The following is a 21,028-nucleotide window of genomic DNA, read 5'->3' on the forward strand; positions in this document are numbered from 1 at the left end:
GTATTTACTACAACTCAAAACCAAAAAGTGCTGCAGTCCCTATTCCAAAAATTAATTAAGCTGACCATTTGCAAGAAGACTGTCCTCTAAGCAGATCACTGTAACAGTAATAAATCAGTTTACTATTCAGGCCTCTAACGAAGGAGAGAAGCGTCTTACTTTCATATAAAACATAGTAAAACAGTTTTATATACAGTAACCAAAAATTACATTTAATTATAATAGTCTAAAGCCACAACATGCAGCATTATGCTGAAAGACTTAAATGTAGAATCAAACAACCAGCATGAACAAGCCATTTACATAGTTTTGCCTACTGTGCTCCAATGAGCAAAAATTACGTTTCTTTTTGTTACAAAATAAATCCATAGCGCAACTAGTGCGACAACACATCTAATGTTGAAACGACAAGCCTTTTACAACTGATGTCTGGACTCTGCAACTCACTCCAACTGCCATCTGGTGGCAGCTTCCTAACTGGGCAGGTCAGGCTGTCTACAGCTCTAAGACTGTCCAGTATATTCTGCTCCCTGTCGGGAGACCTTGCAACCTACGTGCAGAAGTGGATCTCCCAGGTCCTTTGTGCGCGCAGGTAAGATGAGCGGCTGTAACGGCCGGGCGAGCAGGTAGCTTCGTAGAGGTGGGCCAAACGGTTATTCTGGAGTAACCGTTATCACCGTTCCAGTTATTCTTTGATAACCGTTATCATTAACGGTTATTAATAACTGCCAAGTTATTTTTCGCTAGCGAATACCGATAACTCCGACAGTTAAATAACGACATAGTTGGAATCCATCAGTTTAGTTATCAGTATAACTGCGAGTAGTGTGAAATAGCAGGAATGTCGTATGAATCGTGTCATAACCGCAGTTTATTAACTCCGGGTACATTTTAGTTGATGTTAGAACGATTATTAGTGTTTCAGATTATATGTTTGTAGGTTATCGGTCGCTATTAGAAATATTATCTGCGACAGAAAGTACGCGGAACTTCGCCAAAGCACTGTTTAAGTAAAATGTTAACAACGTGCGTTTTTAAGTATGAAGTAATATGTAAACTGAGTACTGTAGGTTAAATTCGAAGCTTAATTTCTTGTGCTGCTCACATAATAGAATAAAGTGTACAGCCTTGTAATACAACAAAAGATATGCGTAATGTGACAGATTCGTTTACTCTTGTGGTGTAAAAGCTAGTCCTATTGGGGAAAGTGTGAGTACGCTAATCCAAGTTTTATGTCAGATTTGGAAACTGCTCGATTTCTCCAGCTACAGCATGTTTATAACATATGAAGACATGCAGATAGAAAAGGTTGACAGTGTTACATTTCTGGGACTACAACTCGATAATAAATTCAGTTGGGAAGGGCATACCACATTTTTTAATTCTATTATTTCATAAGGGAGCATAGTCTGTGGTAACTTATCAAACGTAGCAAAAGTTTTTCGCATGTAAAAGCGTGTAATAAAAATCGTTTGTGATATCAATTCAAGAACATCATGTAGGAACCTGTTCAAGGAACTTTGTATTCTAACTACTGCTTCCCAGTATATTTATTCCTTAATGAAATTTGTTACAAGTATTTCCAACCAATAGCTTAATACATAATATCAGTACTAGAAATGGGAACAGCAATCTACGTAAAGACCTAAAATCACTTACCTTGGCCCAAAAGGGGTCCAATATTCAGGAACATGCATTTTCAATAAACTGCCAGCAAGTCAGCAACCATTAAAAACTTGGTTTCAGATAAAGCACGGTTTACAGTGTGTTTGAAAGACTATTTGATACAGAAGTGTGATTCCACCCGTCATCAATATGCCGGAAATAGCTATTTTAAGTGTGTCTATGACGTTACTACATACACATGGCAACAAACACGAAGATACATATAAATAATACAATAACATTTCCCACCAAAAATACAATCAAACCAACGGGACAACTGCGGGAAGTTGGGGGTTTTAGAGTGAGGACAATCTAGTAAAAAAAACACACCATGATCCCAAAACACAAAAATGAAGAACAAAAAAAAAAATACAGCATTCTGCTATACCAACAAAAATCTGCAGGAATCGGACACTTCCCTTGAACAATATAGATCAACCATAGGTGACCATACCAAAACACCAATACCCACAACTAAAAGTACGAAAATTGGAATCGGACATTTCCCTTGACCTACATAGGTCAACCTCAGATGACGATACTAAAACATCAGTACATACAACTATGAAAATGGGAATCAGTCATTTCCGGTGACCTATATACGTCCACCACAGTTACTGATGCCAAAAAAGCAACACCTACAACTGCGAAAAATAAAACCACAATCCCAAAAGTCCACAAATCAATCATCCCTACATAAATTAAATCACATTCAATACTTCATAAATACACAAAACATCACAGCTAGAAAAAAAAATAATAATTACCACCAGCAAATTCCGGCACTGCAACCTAGATCGACACACACAAAAACCAACTCATAAACACTGTGCCGTAATGACATTCACGCACCACAACACCTTTACGTCGAAGCAGACGTGTGGAATCAGACGCTTCCATTGACCGCTCCTTCCACTCTGTAGATGAACATCGTAACAGAGACTGATAGACCAACTTAGGTAAAAATTCTGCTATATTTCAGTTTTGACAGCACTTGGTTGCAACAGTCAAGATCGGGTATTCTGTGTATGATAAATTTATTGAAAGTGCGTATCTGTGTTTTATTCTGACAATGTATCAATTCTGTAAATATTAGCAGTTACTGTGATATATTCACATATTTTGACAATCTCCTGACAAATGATGAGGATAATAATTATAATATTCCACTGTATTATGTTATAAGTTCTGACATGTTATTTGTCATTCGCAACGGCCAGCAGCTATTTCCGAAGAAGTACGTAAATATTTGTTCGCTCTAGTAGCTATCGTCTCTGTAACATCACCGGGGTCTAAGACTGGAGTCACTGTATCAGGAACACAGACACACTGTTATTCCGTTACCAACTTCCAGGTTACTCGTAATGGTAGTCCGATAACTGCCAGAGAGCGAGAACTGTGAGCCAATAACGATAACTGCCAGAGGAAAATACCTATCTCTGACAGTTACTTCCATAGTCGCTCGAATTCCTTATGGTACCTCTCTTTATACAACCCGTCCAAGCTAAATTGACATATGAGGCGGTGGCTTAAGGGAACGACCGTACTTGTTAATGCCTATACTGCAGCTCCTATCAGCCAACGCTCGGACATTAATCTTATTTAATTGTTTGTGCTAAAAGTAACGAAGGCGCACGATATAGTACACAGTTCTTATCAACAGATGGCGCGCAGTCTCACAGTTATTCCCATGGCCTATAGAACGTCTTCCAAATGGTCTATCCTCTCCTAAGTTCCTAGCCAGTTCTCCGATGAGTTGACGAGAAAGCGTAGTACGATCTTCGGTCAACAGATGGCGCGAGGCACTGTTGACATTAGACAGTTATTGAAATAACTGCCTGTATCAGAGGAACGGTTATCGCAGTAACCGTTAGTTTTCAGTAACCGGCTATTTCTATCAGTTACGTTATTTTTTGCCACCTCTATAGCTTCGAGACCCGGTCTCTCAGCTAAGCCAGGAGCCACAGTTGGCATGCTGCCTGTGTAAATCGTACATTGCAAAGTTTATTAGAATAAACAAACACTTATACCAGACAAATTGTTCTGTCCAACTACTGTGGGTGGAAATAAGGGGAGGACACTGAGTCCTCTTGCACTATACAGTCAAACTCCAATGTACCAGCACGGGAGGAGGAGCCTGTGCGTACAACTGATTTACATAGTTTTACTTACCGTACTCTAATGAGCAAATTACACTTTTTAAAAAGTTTTTAAGTAGATCATAAAAATAATAAATCCTTTCTTTTTACAGATTAAGCTTCTTTTTATACAACTTATCTTAAAACCTCACTCCCATATTAAAACGTAATTAAGTTAAAATAAAACCGACGATTGGAAAAAAAACATACAAATCAGCAAAAATTTCATTATTTAAAAATCTTTAAAACACATAATAAAAATACAATTAATAAAATATGCTGGGCTGTTATGCCGTGGTCGAAGCGATTTCACTTTAAAACCCGACGTTTCGTCCTCATCTGTAGAGGACATTTTCAAGGGGGATCGTAGTTTTATTGCTATATTACAGTAGACTACGCTCTGTAGTCAAACTACTATACGTTTCACTTACATAAAATATAGTACCTAATGAAACGAGAGTTACCCACGGAAAATCATGGTTCAAATGGCTCTGAGCACTATGGGACTTAACATCTGAGGTCATCAGTCCCCTAGAACTTAGAACTACTTAAACCTAACTAACCTAAGGACATCACACACATCCATGCCCGAGGCAGGATTCGAACCTGCGACCGTAGCAGTCGCGCGGTTCCAAACTGAAGCGCTTCGAACCGCACGGCCATACTGGCCGGCACGGAAAATCATCTCAACAGCTAATTCTAATTTAATACAGTTCTCTAATGCCTGAGGTAAGAGGTTTTGCAGTTACAACTTATAAAGCACAGTTACATTCATTCTTCCAAAGAGAAAACACTTTTACAATTTAATTACAACATCATCGAAAACCATAGGGTGCGCGAACACGTACAAAGACCAAAATAACTACCAGCTTATGATAATCCGATCGCCATGTAAACTGCCGACAAGCAAAACCATCTGATATTTGGAATGATTATAATTTCTTACGTTACGAAAAAAACGCTGATGGGCAAAAACTAGTGAAATGAGCAAAGTTGCATTACTTAATGTCAATTGCAATTTTCCTTGTAGGATGGTTTGAAAATGGCCAGAGATGTCCGAAACTAGTCACCGTGAAGAAATTAAAAAAAGATACTTCTCACTCCAATTTATGATGGAGCTACAACCACGTATTTGAGGTTTTTTTTCTTGGTAGTAATAATGATTTTTATTGAAGAAATAACAATTTTATTATATAAGTAATTCTGCACTCTGAAACTGTAATTTGCAACGTAAAATTAGTTTTTTCTCTCATTAACGTTTTGAAAGCTAAAACTGGTTTTCTGAATTTATTTAGGCCTTTTTAGCTATGTGACTATTATGCCCTAGCCCGTAGAACACAATACCAAGTGGATACTTTTAGGATTGTATATTATTTAGGTACTTTCCTTTTGCAAAACGAGAATGAAAAAAATCTATTGGGTCCGAAGATAGGGTGATGCCCTGGGTTTTTGGAGTTTCTAGATTGATTGCCAACCTTTCGCTACGTGGGTGAAAAAGGACATTATTAAACAGTTTTGTAAGAAGACGAGTCCTGTTAGTTATTTCTACTTCCAGCATGGGGGAAGGACTGTAGCAGCAAAGAAACTGTTAATACTAATTTTATAGAAATAAAGTTCCAACAAACATATTGAGGAGCTGAGACTGTTAGTGGTACAAAAAACATTTACAAGAAAATGATGTTAGCGCACATTTGTTAAGCTCAAGTATGGATCTCTTTTAGAGTATAAGAAGTACAGGCGATTTTCTACGTAGTTCTGCAATCTGTGATGATAAAGTTTAGGCTCTAAGCCAATACCTGACTGCATTTGGAATACAACGAGTACAAGTGAAATAGTGAATGAAAGGAGAACTGTTGCTCTCTGCAGAGCAATAGCCTAATGCTTAGGATTTTAACATTACTTGTAATTGTGTTTAATATGTATTTAAACAGGCCCTGTTTTAAAGTAGTGGATGTACATCTTGAGGCAAAATCAGCATATTGATACATCTAATTCACACGTTCATTGAACCTGGTCATACGTTCCTAACCCACAACTACTTCTCATTTGAAGGGAGGGTACATAAACAAATCCACAGCACAGCTATAGGCACCCACATGGCACACGTGTATGTCAACCTCTTCATGGACCATCTAGAGGAGGCCTTCCTAGCCTCTGAAAACACCAAACTCCTAGTCTTGTTCAGGTTCATTGATGATATATTCATGATTTGGACCCAGGGCCAAGACACTTTATCTTCGTTCCTTCCTACCTCAACACCTTCTCTCTCATCTGTTTCATGTAGTCCTCCTCAACCCAGAGTGCCACCTTCCTAGACGTTGACCTCCTCTCTGATGGCTCCATCTGCATCTCTGTCCATATTAAACCAACCAACCAGCCAACCAACAACAGTACCCGCATTTTGATAGCTTCACACTAAAATATCCCTCCCATTTAGGCTGGCTACCTGGGGACAGCATATCTGCAGTGACAAAAACTCCGTAGCTCTGTAAGCTGAGGGTTTCACCAAGGCCTTCACAGACAGGCACTATCCCCCAGACCCAGTCTGCAAACAGTTACCTCATGCCATTTCCCCTCACAACCCCAGTCCTCCCACCACCCCCAATAACCAGCCACAAAGTAGTGTCCCCTTCATCACCCAGTACCACCCTGGACTGGAACAACTGAACCACATCCTTTGCCAGGGCTTTGTTTGCCTATCATCGTGTCCTGAAATGAGGGGCATCCTACCCGAGATACTTCCCACCCCTCCTAAAGTGGTGTTCCATCATGAACTCAACCCCCACACAGTACTAGTCCACCCGTATCCCATCCCAATCCGAACCCCTTTCCACAAGGATCATATTCCTGTAGAGGACTCAGGTGTAAAACCTGCCCAATCCGCCCACCCAGCACCTCCTATTCCAGTTCTGTCACAGGTTTATCCTAACCCGTCAGGGGCCAGGATATGTGTGAAAACAGCCATGTCCTTTACCAGCTCTGCTGTAATCATTGCAGAGTGTTTTATATTGGTATAACTGCCAACCAGCTGTCCACAAGGATGAATGGCCACTGCCAAACTGTCACCAAGAGTAAAGTAGACCACCTGTGGCACAACATGCACATGTACATAACACACTTGATTTCAATGGCTACTTCACTACCAGAGCCATCTGGATCCTTCCCTCCATCACCATCGTTTCTGAACAGAGCAGATGGGAGTTATCCTTACAACACATTGTCTGCTCCCATGATTACCCCTGCTTCAACCTATTGTAACATACTGTCCTCATACCCCCACCCAACAATTTCCACCTGTTCTGTACTATCATCTTCTCCCCATTCTCATCTCCCACTCTTTTTATTTGCAGCCCTCCACTGATGCATCTGCCTGTCTTTCCCTGCTCCTCTCATTTTTTGTTCCTTTTTTACACACCTCCTGCCCCACAACCTCCTGATGCTGCACCTGTTGGCAAGCTACACATTCCACAAGACAGTGTTCTTCTCTCTCCCCACCCGCACACTACTGTCCTTTCCCCTTCACCTTCCCCTTCCCCATCCCCTCCAGATTGCTGCTTGCGTCCCACGTAAGTTGCATTCCGGCCCAGGACACTGGAGTGAGGTGTACTTGCTTTTGTGTGTGTGTGTGTGTGTGTGTGTGTGTGTGTGTGTATATGTATGTGGGTGGGTGGGTGTGTCTTTACTGAAGGCTGTGGCTGAAAGCTATACATGAGTGTCTTTTAATCATGCCTGCCTGCAACTTGACATGTCTTCTTTACAGTAAGAAGTAATCTATATTTTCCTACATTTTTGATACCACTACCTGGAGTTTCCATTGTTTGATTTATTTATCATGAAGAATTGTTTCACCATGATTATCTAAAACTTCACCAATGCAATAATTCTGAAGCAGTACATTTGCTAACATACACTGATCAGCCAGAACATTATAAACTGACTATCAATATAAGCCAGTCCATGCAATAACAGCGCAACCTGGAGAGGAATGACTGCTAGTCAGACACACGCACAGTGCATGTAGTATCAGTGAGCACACTGTTCGTGAGTAGAATAGAGGAGGTGCGTGACCTACCTGAGTTCGACCGAGGGCAGATTGTGATGACCTGGAGGATCGGCATGAGCATTTCTGAAACTGCATGACTTGTCGGGTGTTCGAGGAGTGTGTGGTGAGTGTCTTCAGCACGTGGAGAAACCAAGGTGAAACCTCATCCAGACGTCATGGGGTTGGGTGACCACATTTCATTACAGATGTCGGACATCGTAAGCTAGTCAGATTAGTAAAACAGGACAGGCGACGAACTGTGGGGGAACTAACATCAGACTTTAATGTCGGGCAGAGTACAAGTGTGTTTGAACACAAAATGCACAGAACATTCCCAACAATGGACCTGTGTAGCTGACAACTCGTCCATGTGCCAGTGTTAAAATCACAACATATGGAACTGGGACTGAAATAGGCACGTAACTATCAATGCTGTATGTTGATGCAGTGGCAGAGTGTTGCATAGTCTGATTAATCCTGATACCTTCTTCATCATGTCAATGGGAAGGCGTGGATCCATCGTCTTCCAGGGGAACAGTTTCTTGACACCTGCGCTGTAGGATGGGGACAAGCTTGTAGCCACTCCATTATGCTCTGGGGAACATTCACGTGAGCATCCATGGCTCCAGTAGAGCTCGTCCATGGCATCATGGTGGCCAAGAGGTAATGTACACTGGTTCCAGACAACGTGCACCCTGTCATGACGATCATGTTTCCCAGTGGCAGTGGCATTTTTCAGCAAGATAATGGACCGTGTCTCAAGTCCAGAAGTGTGATGGAGTGGTTTGAGGAACACAGTGACGAGTTCCAATTGAAGTGCTGGCCTCACCAACTTGCCAGATCTGAACACATCTGGGATGTGTTGAGATCAGAGCTCATCGTCCCCCCTCCCCAGTATTTACAGGAATTAGGTGACGTGTGTGTGCAGATGTGGTGCCAACTCCCTACAGCTACTTAGCGACCTACTAAGGCCTAATTACTTCCATATCATGACATGTTGCCCCTGTTATCTGTGCCAGAGGTGGACATACCAGCTATTAGGTAGGTGGTCATAATATTCTGGCTGTATGCGGACCTTTAACACTGAAATTTAACCCACTTTTCAGTAATGTAGCTTTTTAGTACTATCTTACGTATTAGAGGCTCATTTTGTGGGGGATGTCTTCCTTATTAAGGACTACATGTTCATTTTAAAGAAGACAGTGCTTAGCGAGTTAAGACACTTTCAGTTCCATTTGTTTTATTATCTGCACATGAACTGAAGCGTTTAACCCTGGTAATTTACAATTTTCAAGTGCAACAGCTTTTGCATGTTTTTCGCACTTGATGTGCTTTTCTAGTTTTTCAGTGTTTTCAGTAGCTTTTCTAAATTTAGTAAAAATACAGAAATGAACACTCCCCCTGTTTCTTCTAGAACTTCCATATCATTTTTAAATGTATTTCACACAGTGTGCAAAATGTCCAACCTTGATCGCAGTCATAATACAACTCCTGTACCTCACCCCATTTTTCCTGGGACTTAGTTTAGGCTTCAATACTTTGTTTAGGGTGACAATTTAAAGATGGGTCAAAATTTCAGAAATAGTTTATTTTGCTGTCACATGCTTTCAATGGACTCATGCTATGTCTTGCACAATACGCTGTCTTTTATTACAAAAGAAAACAAATAAAGTCCGTTGTTTTGACATAACCACATGACTCGTCCATAGTAAGTATTTGACTACCTCAGTGGATAGTGAGCATAAGTGGCGCCCAGGACACAGTACTTCATTGCCCCCCCCCCCCTCTCCTTGGAGCCTGTGGTACGACACAAAACTTGATTGGTGCTGCTCCCCTCTTCGGCACCCAGGGTATGACACTACACTTTATTGGCGACCCCCCTGCCATAAATACATATGGTTATATAAAATACAGAATTTAATAATAATATATTTTACTCCTGCAAGTGGCGCCTGGGGCATTATAGACCCCTTTGTCTTCCCTCGCTGCACCACTGGACTGGCTGACTTTTAAAATAGCTCGATACAAGAAGTTGAGATCTATTAAAACTATGGAAGCTTATTATCATCGTAGCGTGTAGCAGGCAGCAGTCTTTGTATTTGACAGATCCTTTTTACATGTGTCAGTATGTGAGAGTTATCACAACTTGCCCATGGTTGATTTCAAAATGTGTAAACAGCAGTTGCATGCATAGATGAAATTTGTCGAAACAATGTAAGCTTATTAGTTATTACATTACATCATACATCAGCCCAGACGATAACTTAAATTTGTATATTATTTTAACTTTTAACCTCATTTACAAACAGATACGAAGTTAGTCACTCTTTAGAGTGGTTTGGCCACAGTGGAAGTGTCTGCGTTAATTAACCACAGTTACATGTAGTGGTGCAGTGTTGTCATTCACTTTCACCAACTTGGCATGCGTCGCTGCAGTGTTGTTCTCCTTCAACTGCATTAAACGAATTACTGCATGGTACTTCAGTTATCTATGGGATGCGCCATTTTCTTTTGGCTCCCTCAGTGGCATACTAGGAGACTGTGGCCTGTGTTTCAGGGCTGCAGATAGGAGGGGCTTTTAATAAGTAAGGCAACGCATTTTTTTCTGCCACTTCAGGTTGAAACAATGCGAAACTTGTTGTAGGACATCGTAGAATTTTCCCACTTCAGATCCTATAATTTCATGAAGTTCTGATAGGTGGCAGCACTAGATGTAGCCTTCAGAATACCTTCTGTAAAGGAGGTGCATTACAAGTGGAGAGCTGTCGTTGAGGTTCTTTTGTCAGACAATCATAGAATCGCAGATATTCATAGACGCTTGTAGAATGTCTGCGGAGACCTGACAGTGAACAAAAGCACGTTCAGTCTTTGGGTGAGGCGTCTTTCATCATCGCAACAAGGTCGAGGACCTGACCAGTCTCCTGTGTACTGGCCGGCCACACACAGCTGTGAGTCCTGCATTGTTGGAACTTAAGGAAGGAAAAAATAAGATTGGGTTTAACGCCTCGTCGACATTGAGGTTATTAGAGACGAAGCACAAGCTCGAGTTCAGCCAAGGATGGAAAAGGTAATCGACCATGCCCTTTGAAAGTACCATCCCAGCATAATGTTGGAATGTGCAGATACTCTCATTCGAAGTGATCAACAGATGACAATCAAACGCATCGCTGCTCAACTGGACGTCTCTGTTGGTAGTGCTTACGTACTCGTCCACCTATTGGGGCACTAAAAGGAGTGTGCTTGCTGGGTTCCTCCCCACCTGACAGAAGACCATGAAGATCAGCGAAGGACCATCTATGTGGAACTGCTTGCACCTTACGAGGCTGATCGATGGGATGTTCATTGATGCAGCAAGACGTTGGCTCCGACGTGGACCAATGGAGAGGCACCATGGGGGCATGCAGGCTTTCCGAGTAAGGTGGCGCATGGCCGTCTCATTGAACGGAGATTATGTTGAAAAATAGGTTTTTGAGGCAACAGAGTGGTAAATAATATGGTGTTCTGGAATCCTGAATAAAACGAACCTGCATTCAGAAAAAAGTGTTGCATTGGTTATTAGTTGTATTAGTGATTCTCAAATAAAAGACGTCATATGAATAAATGTCCTGTTGTCAACAGTTTCCAAGAAAACTAATGATAACAATGAGGACCAGGACAAATGCAAGTGATAATAAATGGAATACTGTGATATAATGTTTTGTTTAGTTGTGTATATTTTCCTCACAAAAGATGTTCAAAAAGTCCACCATCAACTGCACTGCATTTGCGGCTCTAGTAGACAGCAGCTGTATTGATGATCTGACTCGTTCACACGGTCCTTTACTTGAGCACAAACAAATAAAATGCAAGTGAGATGTACCGATTAGTGAGGAATGTCTTGGCTGTTGTTTCCGCCAAAGTGTCTGTAATTGCACTAGCATCAGCTCAAGTGGTGTACAAGACAATTGCTATGAAGACATATTGGAACCCTACTGCTGGAAGCAGTGAGCCCACGAAGTCAATGAGTATGTAGGAAAATAGTGTGATTTCAGAAAAACTACATAACCTAATGTCGCCTTGGTTGTATTCGCATTTGAAGGAGAACATACAGCTGACACCATTGATTTCAAACAGCTGTATGTCGGATACAATTAAGAAAAGAGCACAATTACATTCATTTGAAGTGTTTTGTTCAGAATCTCCAATAGGCCTACTATTATCTCGCAAAGCGTGTACTCGCCCAGTATATATAATCAGCTTCAGCCCTCCTGCCGTTGATTAACAGTATTAAACCTGAAAAGGAACGCACACCTTTACAATCTTTTTGTGTACTTCTACCATGGTTGACGATAACAGTCTCTTATTTAGTTATAGAGTTTTGGAGTGCCTTGCTTTATCTTTCAGTTCTGCTTGGAGCAAGAATCGTTAAAGGGAGACTTCCCTTACTGTGCTCATAAATAATGGAGATGATGTTACACCTGAAATATCTTTGCTGTGAAGCACTTCCGTCACCGACCAGTACTGGGGGTAGGGACGAGGGGAAAGTCGTAGACCACCGACGGCAATGGCCAGTGGTGTGGACATGGGGTGTTCTGCGCTATCGCAGTGTGCAGGCTGGTGGACGCCTTTTGCTCTCAGATACCTCGCTTACAGTCTGCAGACAACGGGAAAAATGCCCCTGTTATAAACCCCTGCAGGTAGTTGGACGATGCACAGACACAAGAGCACCCTGAACACATGGACTGTGCACAAAACTTCTGGCTTGCTGCGGATAATTCGTGGATCCCTGCAGGCACTGAGATGCACAATAAATAGAAAAGCAGAAGGAGGCCAGTGAAACTTTGGAATTGCTAGAGAAGAAATGACCTGCCAAAAACGTTTAGCGGATGGCGATAAGGATGCTTATAAATCACGAACACCATCACACTCTTGGCCGAAGCACAAACATAAGACCGTCCAGGAGACACAGAGGCAGCCGTTACAAACAAGTGTTTCACCCAATGAAACAGGCAACAGCTGCCGGAAACTGATTTACTAATCAATCAGAACTAGCTGCATGACCACAAACTCACATCTTCATGTGACAAACAGGTGAACCTAAAGAAGATGAAAAGTTTACACTGAGAACTATTCTTAGCTTGAGTGTATCAAAGTGCCGCAGTGTCAGATAGCAAGAGAGGACTACACATATGAACTTGTGATTACACCTTCATGGTGGTCAATAATAGACGTCCTTTATCTGCCTGCTTGGAGCTGGCAGATAAAAAACTTACCCACGACCCATAACATAACAGGACCGAGGCAAGACAAAACCCTAAAAAGAAAATGATGACAAAGACTGAATCCAAAGAAATGAACAAGAAGTCCTCATCAGCAAGTGGGATGAGCAAACCACAGGTGGAGTGGTCAGGACACCGGCACAACACATACTGAGTGCACTTGCCATGTCCACAGAGGGCCACCCAGGCATGCACACGTGGAACAAAAGGACCAACATAGAAGCCTAGTGGTGCGAAACACATGTAAGCAATGATAATAACCAATTCAACGGAAAGATTAACTACATGACAGCACAAGAAGTCAGAGAAGCGTCTGTCAAAATCAAATATAAAAGCCAATATAACAGACAAGAAATGTAAAGTACTTTTATATACTGATAGTGTCATTAGCAACTGCTTTTAACCACATTTGTGCAAGGAAGTAAAAAGTAAAATACAAAACTTTTAGGGGTATAAATGCCGAATTAGAGGATAATCAGGTACTAACATTGCATGCTGACAAGGGAAGAGCTGCAGTAATTGTGGTGGAACAACAGTACACAAGTAAGGTTGAGCAATTTATATTGGAAAACCATATTACTAAGTGATGCATAACAAACAAATTTGTCTGTTGTACAGGTGCTTTCAGAACAGCTAGCGAACACAGACAGACATTAGGACAATGTGTACCACTGGAAACTGCCTCAAAAGAGAAGACGTGAGAAAAACGCCAGTTCTCGAGTCACACACGTCTGTTGTTGCAAAAATGGTCCAACAAAAACAACACTGAGAGGATAAAAATTTAGGACAGTCTGTGAGCTAACAATAAGCAGAATCAGGAGAGGTGAAGAGACAGCTGGTCAGACCACATGAGAACAAAAGGACACATGTAGAGGCTTATCAACCGATTGCCTACTTAGTCTGCTGACTTTGGTTCTGACCCTTAGCCCCATCTGAATGTTCACCGTCAGTCTGTGACTTATTCTTTTCCTGTTTCATGTGGTATGGACGAATCCTTGCCGTCCAGTGCTCGGAAATTAAGCACTCGACTGCAGATCGCAATTTCTTTGCTTGACATCCGCCTCCCAGCACTGCTATAATACTGTTTCTGAAATGCAGCCACTGGAGCCAGTCAACACTGAAACAATGCTGGACCTCTCCTCAAAGCCACGGTACATGGATGCAGGTCATGTAAGATTTGAGATTTCACTATACACTCCACACCGTTTCATCTAGTTGGATAAACAGGCCTTCTACTACGAATATGTGTCATCTCTGACCATTCGCATGTATGTCCTATGGTCGTTTTCACACATACTTTACCACAATAGTTATCACCCATCTGTCTCAAGAATTACTTGAATGAATCCCTACAACATTTGCAATATCTACACAACATATAAGCATAACGGTCAATACTACAACTCCTAGATTTCCGATAGCGAATAACGATACCAAGACATTTCTTAGAAACTGTGTTGCTCTTGAAAAGCTATTTCGTCCTCTATTTTTGTTGTTTTAACACCTGCTACTGTAAGGTCATCAAAGTGTCGTGTTGCATGCTCCAACAACATGTCCAATTTTAACTCTGAACTGTTTCTCTTTTTATCATTTATTGTGTATCAATAATGTTTAGAGCTGGCACTATGTCTTCACTGATGACATTAATTCTTATTATTTGTATGAACACCAGTTTTCCACAGCCTTTACATTTGTAATAAAATGTCAGTTTCCCTGTACCTCTGACCAGCGCTTCTGTTGGCTTGTTGTGATTAACCAAAATTGTCAAGACTTCATCTTTCAGAGCAACAAATAAACATCCGCCCCGACTCATCGTGTCTGTATACTATCATTTAGTTTTGAAAAATTTTAAGCAATCCTTGGGAATTTTCCTTACTAGTTGTAGCGTTCTGGCTTCACAAGTTTTATGACCATATGTGGACATAATAACCTCCCCTCAGATACTCTACTAATATTTAATTCATGCATTTATAGTGCATAATAATACTTTTCCAATGTATATTTTATTACACTCCTGGAAATTGAAATAAGAACACCGTGAATTCATTGTCCCAGGAAGGGGAAACTTTATTGACACATTCCTGGGGTCAGATACATCACATGATCACACTGACAGAACCACAGGCACATAGACACAGGCAACAGAGGATGCACAATGTCGGCACTAGTACAGTGTATATCCACCTTTCGCAGCAATGCAGGCTGCTATTCTCCCATGGAGACGATCGTAGAGATGCTGGATGTAGTCCTGTGGAACGGCTTGCCATGCCATTTCCACCTGGCGCCTCAGTTGGACCAGCGTTCGTGCTGGACGTGCAGACCGCGTGAGACGACGCTTCATCCAGTCCCAAACATGCTCAATGGGGGACAGATCCGGAGATCTTGCTGGCCAGGGTAGTTGACTTACACCTTCTAGAGCACGTTGGGTGGCACGGGATACATGCGGACGTGCATTGTCCTGTTGGAACAGCAACTTCCCTTGCCGGTCTAGGAATGGTAGAACGATGGGTTCGATGACGGTTTGGATGTACCGTGCACTATTCAGTGTCCCCTCGACGATCACCAGTGGTGTACGGCCAGTGTAGGAGATCGCTCCCCACACCATGATGCCGGGTGTTGGCCCTGTGTGCCTCGGTCGTATGCAGTCCTGATTGTGGCGCTCACCTGCACGGCGCCAAACACGCATACGACCATCATTGGCACCAAGGCAGAAGCGACTCTCATCGCTGAAGACGACACGTCTCCATTCGTCCCTCCATTCACGCCTGTCGCGACACCACTGGAGGCGGGCTGCACGATGTTGGGGCGTGAGCGGAAGACGGCCTAACGGTGTGCGGGACCGTAGCCCAGCTTCATGGAGACGGTTGCGAATGGTTCTCGCCGATACCCCAGGAGCAACAGTGTCCCTAATTTGCTGGGAAGTGGCGGTGCGGTCCCCTACGGCACTGCGTAGGATCCTACGGTCTTGGCGTGCATCCGTGCGTCGCTGCGGTCCGGTCCCAGGTCGACGGGCACGTGCACCTTCCGCCGACCACTGGCGACAACATCGATGTACTGTGGAGACCTCACGCCCCACGTGTTGAGCAATTCGGTGGTACGTCCACCCGGCCTCCCGCATGCCCACTATACGCCCTCGCTCAAAGTCCGTCAACTGCACATACGGTTCGCGTCCACGCTGTCGCGGCATGCTACCAGTGTTAAAGACTGCGATGGAGCTCCGTATGCTACGGCAAACTGTCTGACACTGACGGCGGCGGTGCACAAATGCTGCGCAGCTAGCGCCATTCGACGGCCAACACCGCGGTTCCTGGTGTGTCCGCTGTGCCGTGCGTGTGATCATTGCTTGTACAGCCCTCTCGCAGTGTCCGGAGCAAGTATGATGGGTCTGACACACCGGTGTCAATGTGTTCTTTTTTCCATTTCCAAGAGTGTATTTTATAAGGAAAAATAGTACTATTAGCTATCTTGTATATGGCATTGGCCGCTAGGGTTTTTGTACTTTAAAAACACTGCTAAAAGTACGAGTCGTCCGACTTTACAGGGTTCCGTACCTCTATCGATAAAAACAGAACCCTTACAGGATCACCCTGTTGTTGACCTGTATGTCTGTCTGTCCGACAGTCAAAACTCTTTTTCTCTGGAACAGGTAGACGTGTCAAGTTTCCCCCACCATATTCAACAATGTATATTCTTCGCCCCGACTCTTAGAATGTTATCCTACTGTTGATTAGTCGACCTCTTTCTCGTGAGATCCTAATGAGGAACTAATCTGTAATCTTTTGCAAATGGATAGATCATCACGACACTAAACAACTACAGGCATGTCTTGTAGACAAACGTTATCTGTCTTTACAACAAGGCACCTACCGGAGTGACTGAGGCGAAGTGATATGGCATGTGACGTGGCATAATATATGAATTTAGCTTGCAACCTTCAGATGGGAAAAGGACATTCTAATGCAATAGCGTCTACTGGAGCACTCGTCTCTGTTCTCAGGAGAATGAGAAATGATACTGAGTTCAATACTCGTTACAGGGTGCGTTCCATAAGTAATGCGACCAAATTCATAAAAAATCATTTATTAAATATATTCGTACAAATAATAAAAAAATTTCAAAATATCACCCTCTTGCGTCGATACACTTTTGGAGGAGGTGTTTTCATGCCTGCAAGGCAACCTGATGTAACATGTGCCTGGATGCTTTCAATCGCGTCCCAATGTTTTCCTTTCATTACTCCTTTTAACTGAGGAAACAAAAAGAAGTCAGCGGGAGCCAGGTGAGGACTGTAGGGAGGCAGGGGAAGCAATGGGGCCTTGTTCCTGGCCAGGAAGTCGTTGACAATGAAGACGCTGTGACATGGCGCGTTGTCGTGGTGAACTTTCCACGTGTCCTTGATGTCACTTCGTCAGCGCGAGACCCTCCTTTTCAGTCTTTTGAGCACTTCCAAGTAGAAAGCTGAGTTCACTGTAGTCTGGGTAGGTATGAATTCATGGTAGACAATGCCGCTGACGTCAAAAACGACAATGAGCATGATTTTGATCCTGGACTTGTTCATGCGTGCCTTCTTGGGATGGGGCGACGGTGGGGTGTGCCACTCTCAATTCCTTTCTTTTTGTCTCAGGGTCGTACTCAAAAATCCATGACCCATGACCAGTGATAACTGAGTTTAAAAAATGAGGATCATTGTCACATATTTCCCACATTTCTCGGCACCGAAGGACTCACATGTGCTTGTGTTCGTCAGTCAACCCTTTTGAGACGAGTTTGGCACACACCTTTCTCATGTTCAAATCTTCGGTCACAATGAGGAAAACGGTTGTTTTTGACAAGTTTAGAGTTTGTGTTATCAATTGAAGGCTCAGCTGTCTGTCAGAGTTCAAACAATCGCGCACACACGTCACATTTTCGTCGATTCGTGCGATTGATGGCCGTCCACTGCGAGGTTCGTCGGTGATCTCCTCTCGGCCCTCCATGAACGACTTGTGCCATCGGAAAACTTGTGATTTGGACAAGCAGTCATTCGCAAAGGCATGGTGAAGTAATGGAAACGTTTCGGTGGCGGACTTCCCAAGTTTAACGCAAAATTTCATAGCGTATCGTTGCTCTACAGAATGATCGATCGTGCCGTGTTACATAAATTCAAAACGGGGTTGACGGAAACGCACGTCCTGACTCTCCGGCAGCTCGCAGCCGAATGAGACAAAGAGCGTTTTGAAGCTAACACACCTCTCCACTTAGCCCAGCCGGTTACAACACGCTGTGGTGTACCGTTGCATCAGAAAAAAACTGGTCGCATTACTTATGGAACGCACTCTGTATGTTGGTCTTGTGGGGAAATTATCATGTACTTATGATCGCAGCAGTGTTGAATACAACAACACAAAGGCTCGAATAAACTGTGGGAAAGGATTCCAAGCGAGAGATCATAGACAGATGAGTAACCGAAAATAATTTAATTTATTTGCGGAAGTAATACGTAAGATAGTTTTCTATGAAACATGTTTCTAAATTGTTTTAGTGATTTGGTGGATCTAGTGTAATTTCAGAACCTTCCGGCATGTATTTACGTACATACTTTGTTCTGAAAGACAAAGCTCCACCTGAGCAAGGAAAGGGACCACAGAGCCGACTTCTTAACTCCATAGCATTTTTATAGGTCGCTGTTGGTTTTCTGACTTCTGATGTGAGTTCTTGATAGGATTTTCTACACTGTCGTGTACAGATGACTCATAATGTACACCATCACAATTATGTGTAAAATTATGAACCACATGAATAGCTTAGACTATCGTATCGATTTTATTCATGTTACGGTTTATTGACGTATACAACACTCGTAACTTCGACACCAACAGAACGAAAGAACGTTTTACAGACTTTCTTTTCGTTTCTTACCCTTTCATTAGTTAGTTTTCTAGGATGGTGTGGTCTCATTTCATGTTTTGTGAGAGGAAAAGCTTCATCTGTAGCAAAATATAAAGTAAATTTGCAATCGTGTTCTGGCAAAGGTGTAGGTTACAGGAGGGGGAGGGCACCTACGAACAAAGCTTTAATTTGTTTTCACACTATCTTGTCACTTTTGTAGGCATACTTCCCAACATCAATCGATGAAATTAATCCATCTGCGTTTGAAACAGCTTACAAACCTATCGAGTGTAATTATAAAATGTTGGTCAAAATTAGGCAGAAATTTTGACTGTGATGTGCTTGCAGTCGCAACTAACAAGATAGCTCGGTAGATTCCCTAATTCCCAGTAACTATCAGCCGTTTCTTTCCAGTTTATTGTGTTGGTAGAGGTAACAGATATTGCCATATTGCTGTTGACGTTTCAGACTTAATTTTTCGAAATGTAATGTGTCCTTGAAGAGCATGAAAAGACAGTTGGATGCATACTCAACTCTTTAAAGACATCCAAAACACAATAGTATGGGATTAAGAATGTACTCAACAACGTGTGTTAGACTTTGGCTGATTAAGATTGATTAAGTTGACTGAAGACTCAATACCTTCACCATCCGAAGGAGATATGGCGCCACGTTATTAATGTAACACGCCACTGATGATGGCTATGCTATACCAAATGTGCCTCTGGTATGCATCAAGTACCTCGCAAAATGTAAGTCACTCAAGTACTGTCCAGAAGTATGAAAACGTTATGTGTGTAAGAGAATGGAAAGAAGTTTGGTAGTAACATATGAACTTTGGCTTTGTGCTCTACCAAAAGTTAATAATTCAATAAGTACTAATTGGGACTATTTAGTACTGGATTGAGATAAAGATCTTCAACCACTATAAATTTATTAATAAGAGATAATGAATAAGATGAAAGAAGAAACAATTAAACAAATATTTTACTTGGTGGAAATAAGTGCAAACACTCAAATCCAAAGTACAACTATGGCAGATCATAGGAAAAGGAATGAGCAGAGCTGCTCTGTAGCGGCGGTCGTCGAACTGCGGTCCGCAGGCCGCGTGCATCCCAGACCAGTTGTTCGTGGTGCGGAGCCTTCGGTTCTCAGCCGTAATTTTGTAGTAATATGCATCTAGTAACTAACTACGAAAACGTTAACTAGCGTTAACAGCTTCTTAACAGTATAGATTTTCTGCTCAGCAAAAAACTCGGAGTGACCATTATTGAACTATATGAAATAAAATCGTCGTAGCTTCTGATCGGTTTGCGTTAGGACGTTTTAATTGCATGGTTGGCCACGGGGCATGATGGGAATTGGTTCAAATGGCTCTAAGCATTATGGGACTTAACATCTGAGGTTCAAAATGTTCAAATGTGTGTGAAATCTTATGGGACTTAACTGCTAAGGTCGTCAGTCCCTAAGCTTACACACTACTTAACCTAAATTATCCTAAGGACAAACACACACACCCATTCCCGAGGGAGGACTCGAACCTCTGCCGGAATCAGCCGCACAGTCCATGACTGCAGCCCCTCTGACCGCTCGGCTAATCCAGCGCGGCTATCTGAGGTCATCAGTCCCCTAGACTTAGAACTACTTAAACCTAACTAACCTATGGACATCACACACATCCATGCCCAAGGCAGGATTCGAACCTGCGACCATAGCAGCAGTGCGGTTCCGAACTGAAGCTCCTAGTTGTTGTCAGCCATTGTTCATTTGGATGGGTTCGTTAATAAGCAAAACTGGCGCATTTGCAGGACTGAGAATCCGCATTTCGCGGTCGAGAAGTCTCTTCAGCCTCAATAGGTGACTGTGTGGTGTGCCATGTCCAGTCACGGAATAATGGATGCGATATTCTATGATGGCATGGTGACTAGCGAACGGTATTTGAAGGTTCTGGAAGATGATTTCATTCCCGTTATGAAAAGTGACACTGATTTCGACAAGATGTGGTTCATGCAAGACAGAACTCGACCCAGTCGAAACTGGGAGAGTGTTTGATGCAT

This window comes from Schistocerca cancellata, chromosome 5 (genome assembly GCF_023864275.1).
Source record: "Schistocerca cancellata isolate TAMUIC-IGC-003103 chromosome 5, iqSchCanc2.1, whole genome shotgun sequence".
NCBI lineage: Eukaryota > Metazoa > Arthropoda > Insecta > Orthoptera > Acrididae > Schistocerca > Schistocerca cancellata.